This window comes from Silurus aristotelis (genome assembly GCF_946808225.1).
Source record: "Silurus aristotelis genome assembly, chromosome: 10".
Classification (NCBI taxonomy): Eukaryota; Metazoa; Chordata; class Actinopteri; order Siluriformes; family Siluridae; genus Silurus; species Silurus aristotelis.
Genome location: NC_139583.1, coordinates 22,478,088 through 22,491,312, shown reverse-complemented (window position 1 = coordinate 22,491,312; position 13,225 = coordinate 22,478,088). Strand labels below are relative to the sequence as shown.

Below are 13,225 nucleotides of genomic sequence, written 5' to 3'. Positions count from 1 at the left end.
TATTATTGTCATAATGCAACAAGTTGGTCTAAAGATGCTCTGGCTTTATGAAATGCATCAAACCAAATAAATTATGCTGTCAGGGTTCAGAGAGACGTAACAAAAGGCGAGGTTTTAATCAGGCACCCAGAAACACCATACACTTAGGTATAATCCCACAGTACCGTGAAAGTCCATGTAATCCGACAATACTGCTGGAAAGGCAAAGTCCAATGAATCTCAGAACATCTGAGAAAGGGAAAGTATTGCAACAGTGTATAATTCAACAGGGTTAGTCCTAGAATGTTCTCCTTAATGATCTAGTAGAACGGACGACGACTATGGGAAGAGTAGGTGCTTATATGGGGCCAAGTGGTGATGAGCGCCAGGTGTCGGTATTTAATATGATGGAGAGCCGTTACGAGCGTGCGGAGTGTTTAGGGAAGGCGTGGCAGGCTGTTCCCTGAAATATACAGTGGTTGCAGTAAGTTTCATGGATTTTTCAGAAATCAAAAAAATTCAATTAGGAGACCAGAAAATGAAATAATTTGACCTTGATTGCCATTTCACAAGCACATTATACTTCTACAAATGGGTAAGTACTTAATCTAATATATATTCTTCTTGTGAGTGTGCAGTGATAAGAGTGCCATAGTAAAACAGTACCTGCAGATTAAATCCTTTAAAAATTTGGTCCATGACTCACTGAAATATGAATCCAATGAGTCTAATTTGCTGAATAATGACCCTTCAGTTTCCACTCACTATAGTCTATTTTGGACATGATCCTTGCACCAATTAATCTATTCAACACCTTATCTTTCTTTTCTCTCAGAAAATACAACTTTGTGAAAAATGGGTTTTATCTCTTGGTAATACCTCTTGAGTTTTAATAACTGCTTTAAAATTATGTATCTATGTGCCTCACCTGCCTAAACTTGTGTACTGTAAAAATAGCCCGTTCCTCCAACTGGAATTCTCTAACCAATTTAGGATTATTAGTGCAAGCCTGTGCCACTTTACAATGACTATTCACAAAGATGTCTATTGACTTCCATATTGCACTGGTACCTCTATTTACTATAGCAAGAAACGTTTCTCTGCTGATTAATTAGTTTGAGGCATAATCTAAGACTGTTTCACTTGATTTAAATTGGCATCAGGTAAACTGAATATCACATGAATAAAAATACACCAATGTTTCTGGATATCTTTGTTTTCTCTGTTTGCAAACAACATATTCACCTGTATCCACTTAAGAGAGTGTTTTGGATCTGTTTTTGTTGCATAAAAATACTTGCTCAGTGTAGAAAAAAAAATGCCAAAACATAGAAAACAAAGGCATTTTCAGATTTATTTGGATTTATGTGGATTTAACCTCAAAATCTTCTTGGTGTCTGCTCATAGTCAGCTCTCTTGCCTTTACAAAATGAAACAAAATAATCTACAGATCATGCTCCCTTCTGGCAAGACATTTGGACATCTAACTTGTTCACATTTGTTCAAATTTAAATAGTTGATTTCACTTTCAATTCTATAAGTATTCCAGAGGGTCATACCTTAAATCCACTCACCAAGATGACAATCTGAAAGAAATTCAGGTCAAGATGTTTCAAAGTTTCTGTTTGGGCAATTGTGATAATTTGAAGTGAAATTGTGTGCATATGTGTCAATTTGGCTGTAAATAAGCCTACATTTAGAAATAGGGCTCTTTATACCTTGGGAGAAATCTCAAGCAAGATAAAAAAAAATAACCTTTACAAGTTCACAACCTCCTTTTCCAAATAACAAAATACCAATGACAATTGAATGTAAATATAAAAAGGGTTGAGATCCGACAGATTGATTAAAATGTTATCAAAAAGGTTTAGCTGAATGCCAAGACAACAATAAAGTGATTGGAGATTGGAAGCATTAAGTAATTATTAAAAAATCATACAATGTTATTTTCTGGATCTTCTTTTAGATTCTCACAAAAGCTCACTGACAGAGACAGACAAGGTAGCCATTAAGCATTTAGCCTAAGTCTGCAATGAGCTAATTGTTTTTTATGTATATACTAGATATTTTAATTGTTCTATCCAGGCTAAAATCCCCAATTTTGAACACCCAGTGATGTATTAAGACACTCCATGATATCATATATGTCCAATTGGACCCAAATTAAAATTCTGAATGTGTTAAATCAACACCATGGGTGTTTATTCAACCATGTGGATTCTTTAGTGTGTTCCATATGCCTGTTTCACTTGAAGGCTTTTTTTTTGCAAGCACGATGGAGCTCAGGTCAAAAAAAGTTGAAAAGTTACTAGTTGAAGAGTTACTGTGTAGGATTTACGCTAACATAATTTTAGACTTTCAGTGACACGTTATGAGCCTTCTTTGGTATTTTATTTTTTCTTAACTTTTTGATGTTAGACTATTTGTTTATGAACTCTGCCTGGTATTTTTTTCAAACTGACATATTCTGTTTGCTAAAGTTTTCTCACTTTAGCAGTTGGAGATTTTCTTTGCAAGTCAGATATAGCCTTGCACTGTTGGAAGCTGCCATGATGGATACCTTATTTGTTTTGGCCTGTGCTGCACTTTTCAGTTGTTTTTAGACTTTGGGATCCTGAGAGAATTTTGCTTCACACCTGCAGTGAGTTGTTATTTCTATTGATGTTATTTTCCTGCCAAAAGGAATTATATGTAAATGCAAATGTAAAAAAGTGTAAAACCAGTAATCAAACAATCTATATATTATGTTCAATGCTCACCATGTGAAAAATTATTTCTGCAAGCGTTTACATTTAGCATTACCACCTTATAGCTTCAGGTTCCCCCGTCCCTGTGTTTTGCAGGGGGTTTCCTTCCACTGTCCAAAAATGAAAACGGGTTAGGTGGATTAGCTAGGCTGAATGATCTGTAGGTGTGAATAAGGGTGTGAATGTATGTGTGTGTGTGTGTGTGTGTGTGTGTGTGTGTGTGTGTGTGTGTGTGTGTGTGTGTGTGTGTTTGTGGTGCCCTGTGAAAGATTGACATCCTATTAAAGATTTATTCCCACTCATGTCACGCCAGCTATGTAGGGTTCTAATATGTATGGTGTAAAAATCTGTACACTAATACAGCAGTAGAGAAAAAGATATAGCACAGAGCTGAGGACAAGTCAATAAGTATTATAAATGTGAGACATTATATTGAGTTATGATTCTGTCATTGTGCTCCTGCAGTGTGTAAAGGATTTGGCAGTGTGTGGTTGATTTGGCTGTCTCTGTTCTAATTGTGCTAAAGTTTCAGTCATGAAGAGACAAAGAGAGGACTCAACAGGACCAGAGCAAGACACAGGCTACATCAAGTGAGTGTGACATTTTTTAATAATTTATCACAGTGCAGTTTTACGACGTGCATGTACGCCTGGCTGTGCTGCAGTTGTAAAGTCCTGTAGGTGGTGCTATACCTCCATGGTGTAACCTGGTCCTGCCTATCCTTTTTTCATAGATTATTTTTTACAGTTTCAGTTTTCTCCCCAATTTAAATGTTTGTGTCTTTGTGTCCAATTCCTTATACCCCCTTGATCTTTTCTCTATTTCATTCATGCATTCATTTTCAATAACGGTTTTAACAGGGTCATGAAGAATTTGGGGCAAACCCTGGGAAAACTGGGCAAGAGGCAAGAATACACAAAGGTTGGGATGCCAGTTTAGTCAGCACACAATGCAAACACACACAGTGACACAGCTTTCCATGTTCTATTCCATTAATTCCCCCCATAGCTTTTTTTTTTTTTAATAATTGACTATTGTTATTACTTTCTGGCTGTTTCTTCATTGTTCAATCCCATTTCCCCTTTCCACACTGTTTCTTGGTGGCTCACTGTTTAATGCTTTAAGTTAGCTGATCAGATGGTTGGAGGATTCAACCCCAGCTTTGCCAAGATGCCTTTATTGGGCCCCAGAGCAAAACCCCTAACCCTCTCTGCTCCAGGGTCAGTATCCTGTCTAACCTGTGCTCTTCGTAACAAGCTGGGATATGTGAGTAGAATTACTGTGCTGTGATATATATGTGATAAATAAAATATATTGATCTTTTAATTCCTCACTTCCTCCTTACTTTTTTCTGCCCACCTTTCTGCTTGATTTGTTATTTTCTATGTAGTTAAAAAACAAAGATAAAAAAAAAAAAAAAACATAGGTAAATGTGTGTGTGCATATATTTTTTAAACTGCACCGGGTGTCATTATATGAGATATTGACATTGATTGGGAAAATTGCAGACATGTAACAATCTTTGTTAAGGTAAAGCAGCTTTTGAATGATCTAAGAAACACTCAAATAGAAGATAAAGAACAGAACCAATGTGTAGCCCATAAACATCTCTGTCACTATAAGGTTGCAGAAATGAGCAGCTTTGCCATTACACAGGAAACTAAAGCAAAGATCTCCTACATTGTACACAAAATTAAATAAAGTGCATTCAAAAGCAGTTAGACAACTTAATGTCGGAATAGCCAGAGAAAACTATAGAATTCTTGGGTAATATTTTGGCTCATTAAATTTTGAAAAAAAAAAGTGGGAGAACATCTGCACAAACTAGCGAGCTTGGGTCTGTACACCATTCTGCATACGTATACCCTTTCCCTGTGTTTCATTCTGCTTTCTTTTTTGCTTTAATCTATCTCTCTTTCTCTTCTTTTTTCTCCCTTTTGTATTACTCCTTCTATCACTCTGCCACAATGATGAATTACATGGGGGAAACCCTTTCGCTTGTAAATATTTGAAAACCCCTTCCTCTTTCTTGCGTCTCCAACTTGTACACACTTCACAGTGTGAAAGCATGACAGGTTTTCTTGAACTTTCACCTCTTCAGCATAGCCCTAGATGTGACAGATATTGATTTGACAGAATCAAGTGCAATGCAGTGTGTGTGCAATTTAACCATATATAACGTTGTGCTGATTTTATGCATGTTATGTAAGGTTCTGTTGAATAGTTGCATCGCTGCTACAACTGCTGTATCTGATCTGTTCTGTATGACTTCGATTGACAGGTTAGAGTCTCGGTAGTAATGCCTGCTTTTCAAAAACTGCATCAAAGCTTGCATATCAAACTCCAGAAGATAAAAATGACACTTCTAGTGTGCAGGTGTGTATATGAATGTGTTTTTCTTGCTATACATATAGTACTGGAATTAGTGTTAGTTTGATGTAATAACAGAGTAATAACAAAATCATAAATTCTCACTGCATTGTAGTATTGGCTTACAGATTTTACACTGTCACAGTGGACACAGCTGCAGTGAAAGGATTTAGTAGGTTGGTGGCCGCTATAATATTAATTATGCAGTTACTTCTAATTAGACAACTGAGTAGTGTAAGAGAGGGTTGGTAGCATCAGTAGTAATAGAAATAACGTGACACAGTAGGCTGTAGTATATTTAAATATAAGCTGTTAGAAGCAAAGCAATACATGTGAGCACATGCACACATATCCCAATAAAATAAATCAAACCAATTATTCAAACTGTATTTTACTAACCAGAGTAAAATAAATGTAATAACCAAATAGCATAAATAATTTGATTTCCAGGTGAGAATGGGCTGGACAGTTGGCCATTTCATCCCTGCTACCCCCCCAAGCCCCCCCCCCCCCTTTTTTTTTTTTCATCCATGAAATCCCCCACCACCTTTCTTTCTTCATAAATTAGAGTTGGTCATTTCCCATCCTCCAGCCAGCTCTCCACTATCATTACCAACCAAGGAGGGTGAAGGCTAACACGTTTCCTCTGAGGCAAGTGAAGCCAGAATCGTTTTTGAACTGCTGCGCATGCTGCCTTACAGAGCGGTGTAGCACACATGGGGAAAAGCTCAATCTGCTTTCTTTTGCATAAATAAGCAAACACATGCCCATGATTGACAGCGGAGAGATATGCCATTTCTCCCATTCAAAGATCATGTCCAGTTTTGCTCCCTTGGCTCCCAGCATTAATGTTGTAAGGATTTGAGGTAGGGTTATAGGGTGATATGATTTTCTGTTGCACCACTCAGGAGTTAAGATTGGCTTATCGATTGCTACTGAATATATTTTTGACTCACATCAGTTCCCAAAAAAAGACAGATTATAGGTGTGAAGTTGAACATTGCTCTACTAAGACTACCCAGAAATCAGGTTAAACAGCAGTAAATGCAGAAAAAGCTCTACTAGTGACTTTCATTTTTGGAGTTAAGTTACTTAAACAGTGTAAACGCAGGATAGTAACAAGTAAATGTTCAGTAGTGACAGTACAGTATTTTTAAACCTACTGAAAAAAAAAGAGTAGGCAATAAATGTTTATTATTTTCATCTAATCAAATATGAATTTAACGAGTATGCCTTGAAACAGATGTTCATTAATGGTTTTAAACAATGATGTGTGTGGGACATTTTTTTAAATCTTTTTTTAATAATATCTTTTATTATTATTATTTTGCAAAATATGCTAATAAATATTGTTGGTTTTAATAAAGTATTGTTGTAAAATCTAACGGTTAGCTTGTGCCTGGATGAATTGAAGAATTCAAAAAAACAATCTTTTTTTTCTTTATTCCCAAAGAAAAAAATTCTGGGAAGCCTTCTAAATAACCATTATTTGTGTAGATTTTTTTCCTTTATTTATTTCAAATAACAGGTTTTACATTTGGTAACATTTCTGCATTAGTATGAACTTTGTAACAAATGTATTATTTTGCACGAACCTTTAATACGATTTTATAACTGCTTGGATAACTATTTGGTTGAAGAAGGGAAAATATTGTGGAAAGTTTTGTACAAGAAGGCAAAAACACAGCAGTAAAGCACCACAGGTGTGGACTATCAAGGTGGAAAAGTCAAACCCCTGCATGTTGCCCCAAAGACATCAGATTAAATGTCAGAGACCCACAAAGAGGTAAAAAATAGAGACAGAGGGAGGGGAGAATTGGCCTTCTTAGGACAACAATGGAGCTTGACTTGACATTTCATTATCATATAAATATATATATATATATATATATATATATATATATATATATATATATATATATATATATATATATATATATATAATATATATATAATTTTATTTATTTATTTATTTATTTATTTTTTTTTTTTTTTTTACACCCGGGCAAATACACTTCAGCTCCATTCCCCCTGTTGTGTAACATTTCAGTTTAATCAGTACAAGCAGGATTAACTCGGATACGATCTCAATGCTTACTCTTCAGCATCCTGTTAGCTTTATTAATGGGAAAAGGTGTAATGCGGCTGAGCTAAGTCGTAGTGACTTCAAATAAAGTCACACTTTAAAAAATGCATATAGTGCTGCAAAATTGAATGATTAAATAATTGCAAAACATTCTGCAAGATCATTCAGTTTGCTGGAACATAATTTGAGCATTTTATACTTGCTTGAAGTCTCGACTGTATTTGTGTCATGCAATAATAAGGAAAGCGAGGACTGATGTAAGTGCAGAGAATTTTAAATAATGAGCAAAAGTATAAACTGAGAAAATTTTTACAAAAATCTCAAAAACAAAGACAAAGAAAATATTAAATAACCGGTAGCATCAAACTAAACATAAGCATGACCAAATATGATGGCAAAAGAAAACAGTTAAAGACAACAAAAGACAAGATTGCATTGAACTGTGAGGATATTTACAAGTGTTACAATCATATCTGTGAATGTGAAAAACATGAAACACGTGAACTCGTGAAGTGGTTTATAGAAGTACATTGTTTTTTTTTGGATTCGCCTTTTTGCATAATCCTTACAGTTCAGTAATACTTCACCTTGCCTTGCTTCTTATCACAGAAGTGTTTATAGTAGTGTATTTTTTTCTGTCACCAAAATCTTCATCTCAGGCTTGTGACATTATATAAATCACCAGACAAATGGAGTACATAAAAGTCTGTGGGACTACGAGAAATTGTATAAAAGTTTACTTCTAAGTGACTGTTTGAAAGTGCTAATTTGTTTATTGTATTATTGATTTAGCATTATTTTATAGGAACACATTTTTGTAGTATATTTTAGATATTTATTATAGTTTTTTATAGTTTTTGTGTTCGTCTCCAGGTTACATATGTAACCCTGGTTCCCTGAGGGAATGAGACGCTGCATCAAAATGCTTTGGGAATGCTTCCACGCTGTCCACACTCTGAATCACGTGTATAATCAGTCCAATAGAAAGCGCAGTGTCACCGCCGGGCTGACGTCATGGCCAGGATGCTATAAAAGCACATGGAGTGAAGCTTCTAAAAGAAGAAGGAAGTTCTGCAGGGATGCTGGCAATGTGGCCTGGAGACGCAGCGTCTCGTTCCCCCCAGGGAACCAGGTTATGTCCTGAAAGGGAACTTGAGCTGCATCAAAACGCTTTTGGAACGAGTGTCCAATACCGCCAGACTGACCAGTCCCTGCCTAGTGTGTAAGAGCACAGCTAGATCGAAGGACAGAGGGGCCAGGAGTGGCACTGAGGTCAAGGTTATTAAACCTGACAAAGGTCAGCGGGGTGGACCAGCCCACAGCATCGCAGATGTCATGGAGGAAAACTCCAGAGGACCAAGCCTTAGAGGATGCCAGAATCTGGGTTGAGTGCGCTCTGATGCCGAAAGGAGCGGGGTGACCAGAGGACTCATTGGACACACACTTTATGAAAGTGCGGGGTGAGAGGGCAAGACCAAATTGAAGGATCCGATATTGGTACACTTTGGCCCCAAAAGCGAACCTCAGGAACTTCCGGGCTGCCAGGGAGTCTCTTAAGGGTATCAGTCTCTTGAGACTGACCTCTGGTATGCCTAGAGCCGGGACTATGCTCTGGTGCAGCTCTAGGAGCCTTGGAGGCCACAAGTTCTCCAGGTTCGCTATAACACTGGGTGGAAATGGAGGATGCTGTAGACTGCCACAGCGGTCTCTTTTGTGGCCCTAAGAGCCAAATCCACCAAGGTGTGCAGGCATGAAGCGGCTTGACCTGCTGAGGCATAAGCCCTACCCACTAGCACAGACATGTTATGAAGAGGCTTTGTGGACCATGTCAGGGTCTTAAGGGACAATGCATCCCAGAGAGAGATAGCCAGTGACAACCCGGGTCGTCAACCCCTAACCACACTCGTTCAGTCCCACAATGTTGGAGTACAATGAGGATTTGAACTAAAGAGGCGGGCCGAATATGGCTTAGCCCAGGATCTGTACACCACGGTGTGCAGGTCCGGAAAGAAGGGCAGACCGAGATGCAGAGGTTGTGACATAGGTTGCAGTAAGTTTGGCTACGGCGCGGGTCACAACCTCCAATATCTCCTCAAAGCCTAGCTCTCAGAGCACCCCCCCTCCTTGGAGGAAGGGAGGCAGAGCTGAATGCTCTCGTCACAAGGTGAAGAAACTGCCAAAAGGGGAGCTTCCAACTTGCGAGCGAGTGCTGGACCAGGCAGGTGAGAAAGAAGAAAGGGACAAGCCCAGCTCGAATCCCTCTTCCAGGTCCATCTGTGAGCCCCAGGAACCAGTGTGCCACTCTGCCTCAGCGAGAACGGGGCCAGAACCACGAGGAGTGAGAGCACCTCCCTCGAGGAGTGCTCTCTGGGAGCAGATCGTTCACATAGACATGCGAGCACAATGTGCATGGTGCTATGAGTGCGGCGCAGAGTATGCGCAGAATATGCACCGCACTTTCCATTGGACTGATTACACACGTGTTTTAAAACGTGGGCAACGCGGAAGCATTCCCAAAGCGTTTTGATGCAGCTTAAGTTCCTGAAAGGGAACTATTCAGTAAAGCGCTGCATGTTAACCGATAACTAAGAATTCTGGGAAACTAAACAAATATGAACTTCTATCCATATGTAACATGTTACATGTAACAAAATGTTACATGTGTTAAACATTTTTGATAACAGCTGTACGATTAATCCAACACTTTTACCACAATATCCATAATTTTACCCACTGGCTGCAGGAAATACATTGCTTAAATACTTCACAAGGATATTCATGTTGTTAGAACATGTAGCTTTTTCTAAGCTCTTACATGAGATGGCTTAAGAATACTAAGCAAATGGTCCCTTGGATAGTTAACAGTTAGTTTGCAAAAGAGATGTGACTTGGAGATGTTTGTAAATGAAAAAACTTTTTACATCACCCTTATATTGTTTCTTCACACACACACACACACACACACACACATACACACACACACACACACACACACACACACACACACACACACACACACACACACACACACACACATGCCTGTTTATCCATAGTTATCCATAAACCTTTTATGCGCTAGTAGGGTATTTTTTCCAAAGTTCTGGTTTGTGTTGGTCTGCTAAGCACAGATTCCCTGAAAGCATAAAAACAGCTGGACATTAGCTATGTGCTTGATTGGTTGTGTTGTCTTAGCACCCAGAAGTGTGGCCTTAACAGATTGTAAACAGCTGTTCTTTATTCCCACACATATTTATCCCTCATTTCGCCACAGTATGTGTTAAACTCCAGAAAAAGAGTTGTGGTTTGATGCGTGAGAGTGATGGGAACTGTTGGTGATACTAAATACAAGTAAAATGCTGGGGAAAAGAAACACTTTAATGTCTTAACCTACAGTATATTGATGGTCTCCCTACAGCAGAAAGGAGATTTTATACATTATATTTCTACAGTAAAATTCCTTTGTTTCCATGTAATTGCTTGGAGGGGAAACATGGAAAGTTGAGGGTTAAGAGTCTGGCTCAGGACTCTTAACAGTAGGAGCTTGGAAGTGTTGGGTCTTGAATTTACAACCTTGCTAATAATTAGATGTCAGAAGAATATTTCTGTTTTCCTAATTTTATTTTGAATATTTGCATGTATATAGCATTAAAGTCAATCTATACACAGTAACTTTAAGTTAGGTCAGTGGCTGGTTATATTAACAAGCAATAATAAAAAAGGTATTTTCTGAATTATTCATGTTTTAGAAAAATATAAATGGCCAGGTGATGAAAAATCAGATGTTTTTTGCTTTAATTAAAGAATTCAAGTGCATAAGCTAAAAATAGAACTTGATGTTGTGGTGAGGTGCTCCCTAAGTAAGTGCCCATGTAAAGCTTTAAATTACATGTTCAAAATAAAAAGGAACACTGGTTGGTATCCAGCATTTGACTGACTCCACCCCAAAGGGAAAGAAAATCAGCTATTTCCATCTGCTTTCTGGCCTGGGGACCATTGTGAACTTAAAAGATGGTAATATTAAATACCAATGAATAATGTTGGCATGTTGACTTGTTGGCATCCTTTAAGTGACTTTAGGGAAGCTCTGGTCTAATCAGAGCATGAAAGAGCACTCTTAATACTCACAAAGGCCTGTTAGCATTGCCCTGATCAGTGAAGCTGTGGTCTTACTGATCAGTATATTTAGAAAAAAATTTCTGTCATTGAAAATTGGCAATTACAATATGTATGTCCCAGCAGTGAGCGAGTTGAGGGTGGAGCCGGACAAAATGAGCGGTAAGACTAATCAGTGCACTCTGTTTCAGTTCAGCAATGCCAATAAAGAGGAGAGAGATGCCAACCTCCGAGAGAGAGCCACCAAGCAGAGGCGGGTAAAAGGGTCGCTGACTGTGACTGAGCGTGGGCGGGCGCTGGAGAAAGATGTGCTGGTCCTTGAGCAAAGCCCAGGCAGGCGCTTGTGGAGGGTGGACGCCGGAGGAAGGCAGGACGATCCGCGGGTTGGCGCCGGCAGACGTAAGCTGCAAAGGCGTCCCGAAACCACAGGACTGAGAATGAGCCCCGGCGTGAGTACTGAAAAGAAAAGCGCCGGGGTGAAAATGAAAGTAAATAAAGAAGGCTCTGCTTAGAGAACTTTTGCCTGTCTCTCTTTCTTCCAGTGCGGAACCATTGAGCCATAAATCCTATCCAATAATTCCTTTGTGAATGTTTCAGTGAATAAAACCATAGAGCAGAAAAATTTAGTTAGCATGGGGACACATGAAAATCTACATCTGCAGCCTGTTCCTTAAAATGTAGTCCAACTGGATGGGCTGCAACAGCAGAAAATCATATTGTACTCCACTCCTGTCAGCTAAGGACAGGAATCTGAGGCTGCAGTGGGCAAAGATTTTATGCTTTTCTGCTCAGCAAAGAGTATTTCTGTCAAATAAAATAAGCCTGGCCATTTTCCTCTGACCTATCTTTTCAACAAGGTGTTTCTGAGCACAGAACAGAAACTGAATGGGATGGTTTCTTTTATTTATTTCACACTATGCTGTGTTAAAATCTCAGGAGATCAGCAGCTGCTGAAAAACACACACTTGTTCATCTGGCACAAGGTTTTTTTTTCCGACAATCAGTGTCACATTTTTCATATTTTGATGTTTCATGTAAATACGAAATAAAGCACTTGACCTGTATATCAATGATTTCAAGAATTGCTCTGCTTCCATATGATGGTTGAATGAATAAATCCCAAGCAGATGTAAATAGAGATCATACAGTTCATACATATACTGCAGGATTCGTATTGAACAGTGTTACGGCCTTTTTGGTAGTAAAACAACAATTATAAAGATCATTATACATAATCTGACACCTTACGGAGTATTTAATTACCTCAGTATGAGGATTTTGTTTGTTTGTTGTATGTCTTTAACAGTTGCTTGCTGGTAGGTACAATGTCATTGTATTCAGTTTCAACATTTGCTGTTACAATAACCTCTTCTCGTCTGGGAAGATGTTCCACTGGATTGTGGAATGTGATTTTGAATATTTTGCCCATTCAGCCACAATGGCAGCTTGTAAAGTCAGTAGGGTGAGAAGATCTGGAAAGGCATCAACTATACAATTTATCCCAAGGGAGTTCGGTATGGTGGAGGTCAAAGCTCAATAGCCAAAAAACTCAACACCCAGGTATGACTGAAAAAAAAAGAAAACATGTATTCCAATACTTTTGTCTGTATAGTGTATTTCTTTCTGAAAAGGAATGGCCATTTAATTTACAGGTCTCCTGGAAAGGAGCTGGTGTGGCATTAATTGTTTTTCATTAAGGACAGCTAGTAGTCTCTATTAATATCATGAGCTCTCCTTTTTCAGCTACTGAGGAACATTTTCGTATTTTCATTTCTCTTCCATACCAGTTTCGTGTGCATTTAAAGGCTGGCTGAATTCCTGTGCATCCATTACTAGCATAGGCTACTGCTCAGCTTGCTGATTTCTGTTGAGCCTCTCTGGGCTCTTTGAATTGCTTGGGTATATATTTCGATTTGCATATTCTACTGTT

The 13,225-nt window shown here is 38.5% G+C and overlaps 1 long non-coding RNA gene across 1 annotated transcript; it reads left to right on the top strand.

Moving 5' to 3' along the window:
• The first annotated feature begins 433 nt into the window (after positions 1-433).
• Positions 434-11,782, top strand: LOC310732585. Its single transcript, XR_014535518.1, has 3 exons — positions 434-574; positions 3,253-3,316; positions 11,487-11,782. It is a non-coding gene; the product is annotated as an uncharacterized lncRNA (long non-coding RNA).
• Positions 11,783-13,225: the final 1,443 nt, after the last annotated feature.